We start from the raw sequence: 9,506 nt of genomic DNA, 5'->3' as shown, positions 1-9,506 counted from the left end.
AGTTTTTTTACCTGTTTGTGTTTCAGACCCTCGGCAGCGTCTTCATCCTCCGTCCTGCTGCCTCCTCTCTCTCGTCTCTAATGAAGCTCTCTGCTCCGGCTGCTCTCGCGCTCTCCCTCCCCCTCTGTGTTAGTCTATGTGGATCGCCCTCTTTCTTCGTGCTGGCTCATCTGTTGGAGGAGAACAGAGAGAGGGAGGGGCCCGGTCAGCACACAGACTTTCCTTTTGTACGACTCCCCCACCCCACCCCTCCCCTTCCTCCCCTTCCATGACGTCTCCGCTTGAGTTTTTTTTCTTCCTGAAAACCAGACCCCGCTCCGTCCTCTGTTTATTTTGGTTTTCAGGAATGCTGACCAATTTTCTCCACGTTTTCTCTCTGTTTTCTCTGTGACATTTTTTTTGTAACCGAGCAGCAGGCTGAGGTCATCACAGAGGAGCAATTTTAAGACCCTCAGCGTAATCCCAGAGATCTGGCCGCACATTCCCACAGCGGGACAACAAACCGAAGGGATGCCAGTGACAATTACAGTCCTTACTGATTAATATGACCATCACCTTCCCCCTCAGCTCCAACGATACTCAGACCCACAGACGCAGCACATAGAAAAATCATTACACAAGTCATGTTTGATTGGAGAGCTGCTGAGATCTTTGTGTTAACTCACAGCAAAAGTAGATCAAAGCCTGTTGTACAAAAACCAACCAGAGAATCAAAGTGTGATGTTTATATTTCCAAACATGTGAAAAAGACTGTTTTCCACAGGAGAGTATGCCTCTGCCCACTCAACAGACTCATCACGTGAGCATGATCCCCAAACTGCCCAGAGATGCATCGCTTCAGTCTGCATGACAAAAACACTGTGTGAATGAAACGAGCCAACAGTTTGGGATCTAACAGCCGGCCTGTGTGCAGTGAGGCAGCAACGAGCTACTAACATCTGTGAGCAGAGGAAAGCTTTTTCTGTTTGAGATTATTATTAATTATTATTCCAAGATTCGTTTTTCCTGTCGTGTTTGCTCTGATTTCCACTGCAGCTGCACTCGTCAGCAGTGTCTAAAACCCCCCAGAAAAGACGAAATCATTAATCGTCTTCTGCAGTGCGATAAAGAGTTCCCTGGACTTATTTCCTGAGTGAGCACGGGAAGGGTCAAAGGTCATGGTGGACTTGATTTTCAGTGTGTACAGACAGCTATCTCGGGCAGGACGACACCCATCCTGTCCCACAGGTCAGGAGGAAGGACGGGGGACGAGAGAGGAGAGAAGATGACAACACAACGCATTGCTGGCTCCCAAACGCATCGCTGACCTTTGACCTTTATCCACTGAACCGAGACGGAAAGTGGTGAAGAGAAACCTCGACAGCTGACAGATGAAGAGGGGCGAGAGAAGTTTAATTAGAGAGAGAAGAAAGGATTTAAGGAACCTCCCACCAGGTGTCAGTGTCCTGGAGCTTCATGAGCAAACACTCCGTCCGTCAGTGCTCCCTGGGTTGAGTCTGAGGAGGTCAAGACCCGATCAGATCAGAAAAATCGGATCAATCCGGCCTTCAACCGCCAATTCTTAAAGGTACTACATCTCACAGCACATGAATCTTCAAAGGACTAATGTTTGTGCTCATCATGGCTTCTGTCCTTTAAAATGTTTCTTTTAATCTGAAACAATTCATTAAGGGAAACTTTAGCTAATCCATCCACACACTGAGGTCTGAGCATCTTTGCTAACCTTAAACCCAATGGCACGCTATGAGGAAACAAGAAGATGATAAGGTCACTGTTTAGGATCTAAGTTATGCACATTTCATTTAAAAATCACAATAATTTCATGTTTATGTGAAGCTAAAGTGAGCCTTCAGCCATCCAGGTGGGTTAAAGCATAAAACACCCTCCAACGCAGAGGAGGAGCGACTATAAAGTCTTCTCAGAGACATCCAGCATCCCAGACTCCGAAAGATCTTTCATGGCTCATTTTAAGGCATATAAAAAAGGACTGAAGATGTTTTCTGGTTGAGGACACTGACAGAGTTTAGGACACGGAATATTTCAGAGGAATGACTTCATGACACCCACGTATGATGATGGTGGGCCTTCACCCATCACTCCCTCCTCCCACCTCCCCCTCCAGCTGGTGCTGTTTTGTGTCTTGCTCTTCAGACGAGAAGCTCTGAAAGGAGAAAAGTCTGCCGGAGACTTTTGTCTGCTTGTCCCATCGGCCATCTGCCGGCTCACAGGACGCCCCGCCACGGGCAACCTCTCACATTCTTCCAAAACAAAGATCCCTCTGACACCCCACCCCCCACACACACCCTCACCCCTCCTCAGGCAGGCGCACGGCTGCCATATTGGAGGAATTCATCAGATGTGCATTGAAAAGAATCTGATTAAAGTGCAGATTGAATCTCCTCTGAGTCCGTTTGGAGGAATGCCACCTGTTCACCAAACGCAGGTCCAACAGTTTCTTTATCTGGTACTCGTGACGAGACACGCGGACCCCACCCCCATGTTTACAGCTGAGCTTTTCGACTTTTGTTTTTACGTTTTACAAATGTAATTTTACTTTATGTTCAGCGTTCACTGTGATGGAAGCCAAAATGCACTGTACACACTTTCCAACGGCCACAAAGACACAAAGAAATTCAGGGAAAATGTCTCCTGACTTCGTTGGAGTAGAAAGAGAGTGAGACCTGTGCGGGTTTGTAGGTAGTAAAAAAAAGTTCTGCTTCACCATCAGCTGAGGATAAGCTGCAACCAAAAACTGTACATGGCTGCTATGAAGCCTCCTGTTGGTTCATGAAGTTCGCTTGTGAAGCTTCATGCTGGGTGTTTTAGCCACTGTGGATCTGACACTGCATACGGTTACAACCTGTCAGTCTCAAGGCCTAAATCCTCCCTTGGTGTTTGAGTCTAATGTGACTTTCACTTCCAAAATTAACTTCACTGAATCCACAGCTGGCAGGAAGAAGGCTTGAACTCACTGACCAGCTGTCTGTTTCTCTGTTTGCCTCGCTGATGATTGTAAATTGGCTGCAGGTGTGAATGTGATGGACAGAGTCTACTTTGTCTCTCCCACTGTGACATTTGCAATAGGCTCCGCCCCATCACCACCCTGAAATTATTGATTGACCAAAGTGTTTTTGAGCTCAAAGATCAGATAAGCAGGAGGCTCATCTTCTCATAGACTTGTGAGAGGAGTCCCCTGCTGAACTTTACACAGAATGCAGCATCGATTGGCTACGCCCATCTTTACGTAAAGTTGATGCTGCTTTGCTGCACGTGCAGAACCCCCCCCCCAAAAAAAAAAAAACCTCATGTCTGCATTACAATCTACGATCAGAAACAGGACAGACCATGACCGACCTCAGATTCGGAGCTCCCCCACTGCCAGCTGCTGGTTTCCAGTTCTTCATATTCTTCATAGAAGAAATTCTATGACTCTGTTGTGGCTTCTGCTATCTTTTATGGCGTGGTCTGCTGGGGCGGCAGCATCTCTGCTGGGGACAGGAAGAGACTGAACAGGGTGATCCGAAGGGCCAGCTCTGTTCTAGGATGCCCTCTGGACCCAGTGGAGGTGGTGAGTGACAGGAGAATGGCGGCTAAGCTGTCATCCCTGATGGACAACATCTCCCACCCCATGCAGCAGACTGTGACAGCACTGAGCAGCTCCTTCAGTGGGAGACTGCGGCACCCACGGTGTGGGACGGAGAGATTTCGCAGGTCTTTCCTCCCCACTGCTGTCAGACTCCATAATAAAGACTTTAACTGATCAAGCACACACATCCATACATATGCAATAATACTAAGTGCAATAATCCTTTCTGTCATCGTTGTATTTTTACTCAGTTGTATATAGTATTTGTATTTGTATTCTATTTTTATCTTATTGTATATTTATTTTATTCTACTGTATATAGTATTTTATTTTATTCTATTCTGTACAGTTGTGTACTGTATTTATTCTTATTGTATTCTAATTTTTGCCTCATAACTTTTGCACTGTCCACTTCCTGCTGTGACAAAACAAATTTCCCACGTGTGGGACTAATAAAGGTTATCTTATCTTATCTTATCTTATCTTATCTTATATGTTCAGATCACTTTGGGTTTCTGGTGATTTTAACATGAGTCAGACATAAGTGAGTGAAACAAACAAAATGTCCTGCCAGTGCAAAAAGAGATCCTATGAAGGAGAATGACTCAGAGCGAGCGTTCCTGCGTTTAACATCACATGTTAGGCGTTTTCTTTTCCCCTCCTCAGTGCAGAGAAGCTTTTGTGTTGAGGCTAAGGGGACGCAGGAAACAGGAAGTCCAGATCAGCCGTAAATAGCAGGAAACTGAGACGGCTCCTGCAGCAGTGGATACACAAACACGCTGCAAACACTCAGCTTTTGTACTTGATATGCTGATCTTTGCTTTTATTAATCTTTAATGAAGTATAGTATGGACTTGATGAGAGCCGATAGATGAGCCTTTGTGTGGGAAAGATTAAAGAAAGGAAATGATTAATCAACTGATTATCTGTAGCAGTCAGTTTTTCTTCTTTCAGACACTCGGCGAGGCCATCGTGTTTATGAACCGACGGATGGGAAAACGAGCACCATCCATCAGGCCGCTGTTCCAGCGCGCATCCCGTGAAGTGAAAACTCAATGGTGTAATTCAAACTTGAATGAAAAACTGTGCTCATATTTTAGTGTTATTTTACACACGTTTATTTTCCATGTACTTTTCAGTCCAGTGGTCTCAGCAAAGGCCTTAAAAATGTGCCGCAACTGGCAAAACACACTTTTTCTTGCCAGGAAAATGACGAGGCTCCGCTCTGTGACTGCTCCAATATGAATCTAAAGTTTCAGTTTAACACAAGAAGAGGTGGAAATGCAACAAAGTGAAAATACTTTCAAGATAAAAAAAACTGCTCTTCTCTCTGACAGGTTGTTTGAGGTCCCTCGGTGCTGCAGTGCCTCTGAGCAGGCACAACATCCAAGAAGACGTTGTGCGTTCTGCCGCTGTTGCCTGCCAGCTTGCTTCTCCACGTCCAGACTCCTTGCTGATGGGCCCAGACTATGTACTGGGAGAAAAATGCTGTTAATGGTGGTGTAAAGCCGCCCTGATGGCGTGTCCACAGCATTGGACCGAAGCCGCATAAGACCCTGAGGTCAGTGGGTGCACGCAACCAAACATGGAGCATTGATTAAATGAAGCCGGAGACTTTTTAAATATTAAAACTGAAAATTTAAAAATTTGTTTGCATTTCAAGAAGAACCTAAATATAAATGAGTGTGGTGCTACAGAGGAAACGTCCTGACATCATTCACATCTAAAGAATTCATCCTCAGGAGATGAAGTTAGATCAGACTTGTTTTAACACGTTACTGATGGTCCTGGAACCAGAAATGGCAAACATGACTCCAGCAAACGGGCTTCCAGGCAGATTATCTGTTCTTGATTTATTACTCAACCCTCAAAGACCCAACAGTGTCTGAACAGCACCAGAGAAAGAGCTGAGTTCACAGAAAACTACAGATTTGTGGCAGCTGCTGAATTGTCACTGCTGATTGTTTCAGTAAAACAGGAGGTGAAGCTTTTAACAGACTCAGTTCCACACTGCTCACCATACAACCAAACTTCATTCCCAGTTATGTTTTCAGAGAAACACATTTACTGTGACGTGGACAGGAGGATGACGGAGACACTGAAACTACTCATCTGGATCAGGACCAGTTTAGTTTAATACACCAAAGGTAACCACGCTTGGGTGGGTTTGTGACAGTGTTGTGGTCAAACAAAGGCTACAGGCGGTTAGCGGGACATCGTCTGCATGCTGTAGCTGTGCACTGTCACCAGGGAGCAGTGCCGGAAACAAGCGATCTGTGTGCTACTCTTACTTTCAGAAGAGCAAAGTGTTAAAAACAATGAGAAGAGTCACGGCAGTCACCGCCTGTGCTTCTCCTGTTCACGCGAGCTGTGCCGTTGGTTCTCCAGTTCACAGACTTTTGTGTTGGTTGCAGGCAAACATCTACACAACTGGACACAAACGTAGCACCACAGACCGGCCTTGCGACTGGGATGTAACTTAGGCTCAGCTGAGTGATTTATTGATTGATAAGATATAATAATATTAATAATAATTCATTTTTGTAACGCGTTACAGGAGAAATACCTCAAAGATAACAAAGAGGATGCAGTTTGGATATGCGGGAACATCAGTGCCTCCACATCGGCCTCGGGATTTACTCCACAATGGAAGTTAAACTGCTTTCCCTGAGCTGCAGACTCACAATTCTTCTTTTTCTTGCACTTTTTTGGGATTAATTGTTCAGCACAAATGGGGGGTTGGGGGGTGTTTGTGGAGGAAGATGCCAAGGAGCAAAATGAGTGCTCCCCCCTCCCCATGGGAAAGCACAGAGTGAGAGTTCGATAAGGAGGAGGAGGGGGTTGGGCTGCAGCCGCTTTCTGTGCATCAGGGGAAGTGTGCCTGGAAGGGAGGGGTGGGTTTTTGGGAGGGCGGTCTGTTTCCTGCCCTGGCTGACTGGGGTCCTTGTGTTGGCTCTGTGGGCAGACGGGCGGTGGCCCTGGACTCAGGTGGGGTTGAGTGTTGGGTTTGGTGTGGTCGCTGCAGCTGCTTCCTCCTCTGGAGATCCTCAAACCTCCAGCAGAGCTCTGCAGATGCAGGTCTGATGGATCCCACATGCCTGTCACAGCCTGAAGTCTGCTCCATGATTCAGCTTCATGCTCTGAAACCAGTGAGGAGCTGGTGGTACGATCGCATCGACGAAGAGCTGCAGCAGTCACAGCACACCGACAGACCCCATCACTTCATTCATCAACAAACAAACAGCCAACGCAGTATGATCGGTGCAATCAACAAACAACAACACACACACACGCTCTGTCCACCCCCACTTCCCACCACCCACATTACCATCATGCCTGCAGCTGCTGTGATGGATTGATCGTCTGGCTAATGGTCGGTTAACTGGATGAAGCATTTGTTGGTGTCGGGGCAGCTCACAATACTCGGGCCATGCTGTAGAGCTAAACAGACAGTAATCAGGTTTGAGTCCAGATCAAATGCGGTTTCAGTTCAGCCGGCAGGAGGTTATCCGCAGGTCCTGAGTAAACGGCCGATAAATCAGAGTTAGCATGTCAGGCCTCACACCCCCATAGTCTTTCCTCCTCACAGAATTCAGCCAGTGTTTATCGAATACTTCTCCTTAAAAACATGAAGCTTAGTAGCACACTGCATGCTAACAATGAATGAGTTACAGAACAATATCTGTAACTCATTCATCAGACTGTAATCACTCTTTGTTCAGTATGTGGCTGCTCGAGCATCCAAGACTGACAGATTATCTGGACAGTGATCATTTTATTTTTTATCAGTAAGCTGTTTCTGCTTTGGACTGTCAACATAATTTTATTGATACCTGAACAGCAGGAAGAAGAAAAAAATTCCCACATGTGGGACTAACAAAGGTTTATCTTATCTTAAATCCCACAGTGATAAAATAAAACTTTGCTTTTTGGGACCAACATTTTATCCTCTCATTTTTTTCTTAAAAAAAAAAAAGTACTGATCAAACATAAAAAGATGAAAGTCGAGAGTCTGACTTGCAAACTTCCTCAAACAAATTACATCTACAATAAAACAGGAAATAATAAACACAGAGGGAGAAAAGATGTATACGTTCATCTGGTTGGATGAGTTAAGGAAGCGTGCCGAGGGGCAGATGTGATTTCTTATTAGTAATTCATGGTATAAGATTATGTCTCTTCCTCCGGTTCAGTAATTAATTGTAACTGAGTCGTGGACATGTCATAAAAAAGCCAAACACAGGAACAGGAAGTGGACTTTTCATTGCTCAGGACCGTCGTAGTCTTGGCTCAAACACGATGATGCGCTAGGTTGGTCTCAGGCTGACCGGCTGAAGCTCTGGGTTTCTGGAAGATTGATACTTCTGACTGTAACTAATGACATAAATTTTCTTCTTTCATATTTCAACATTACTGCTGCTGAATTCAACAATGTTTTGGCAACTCAGGGCTTTCAAATCATATATCAGGGTGACTCCCGTGGCCCCCTGGGGACTTGCAGAGGCCCCCGGTTCACTTAAATGATCGAAATAATCCAAACATCAGTTGACTGGAAGCTGACAGCTGACGGCCTCTCCATGACCGTGTACTCAAGTGTGTGATGGGTGAACAGAAGATGTGTGTGCGGGCCTTTTAAACCTTTCTTCCTCCTACTTTGTCCTTCAGCGGGTGAACTCAGAGGCAAAGGGGGGATGGAACGGAGACGAGTGTCCACAGCTCGTCCTTTCAGCCGCCAGATGCTGCTGCTGCTGTGAAGGCCTTTTTCCACAAAACATCCATCAAAACACAGAAAAACAGAGATGAGAGTACAGAGCGACTACGTTAAACCTTATAGGACTTATCAGCGATTAGCGTAGCTGCACACAGTGTCCAGGAGGCTCATTCTAATCATTCAGCTTCAGACAAATTGAAGTAAAGAGTAAAAACACAGAGTTCAGCTCAGTGCTGTGGTGCTCAGCAAGTCAGAAAAGCTGCTGCTGGATTTTCTATTTTAAAAAGTTGAGTTGATGCTCAGCTTTCTTATCCTTCAATTCTATTTTCCTGCAGATTAAATGTGTCAGATTACTCTACGTGCAGCAGCAGCCACTGCCTGGATGGATCGTACCTGAAAGATGATACAAAAAACATCCTCATGCAGCACAACCTACAAAACCTCTGCGTGGTTAAATAAACCAATCAGCCGCAGGATGAAATCAGATGGTCTGATAATGTGCACACCCACGATAGGCAGCTAAAACCATCTCCAAACAGTCAGGTGTGCTTATGGGAGAAGGATCCTTGTGGTCCCGTAGGCTGTGGGGTGGCCTCCATGGATCCAGCTTAGAAGTACTCAATGAGACACTCATGCCGTAGTGTGTTTCGCACATTCAGACTGAAGCGATATTTTTAGATGCCATTTTCTGAGAGTTACTCAGAGAGCACGAGGACTTTAATAGAGTTTTATCACATCTGTTCATGTACATGGACATTTGATCGAGCCAATTTAAATGATTTGTCCTCCATTTTAAATTGCAGTGTATGCAACTTCTTTTGTTGTTCTGCAGCTAAATGAGTCCAGAGCAGAAAGGAGTTTACTTCCCTCCGGGGACTCTGAATGTAAAACCATCAGAAGCGTTACACACAGTCACGGTCCCGTACGGGCGATTTGGACAAAAAGCCTTCATTTAAACAACACGTGCTGTTTCCCTCGGAGATAAAACTGCAATTAACTCCGACTGAAAGGAAGCAGTAGACTCAAAGGAGACGAAATGACACTGAATGATTACGTTGGTCACAAAACCCTCGCTGGGTAAAAGGAGCCATATGTTGGCAGCGGCACTCTGAGCCAAGAGTTTGCCAAGAGGCGGAGATGTGATGGAAACAGACCGTCGCCTAAGAGCAACAAATCAGAGTTCTGCTGATGGTCCCGTTTATCGGCTGC

This window comes from Rhamphochromis longiceps, linkage group LG15 (genome assembly GCF_057381845.1).
Source record: "Rhamphochromis longiceps isolate RC_006_pf linkage group LG15, R_longiceps_female_GT1.1, whole genome shotgun sequence".
Lineage (NCBI taxonomy): Eukaryota > Metazoa > Chordata > Actinopteri > Cichliformes > Cichlidae > Rhamphochromis > Rhamphochromis longiceps.
The sequence above is the reverse complement of the archived record's forward strand: the minus strand, read 5'-3'. Positions refer to the sequence as shown.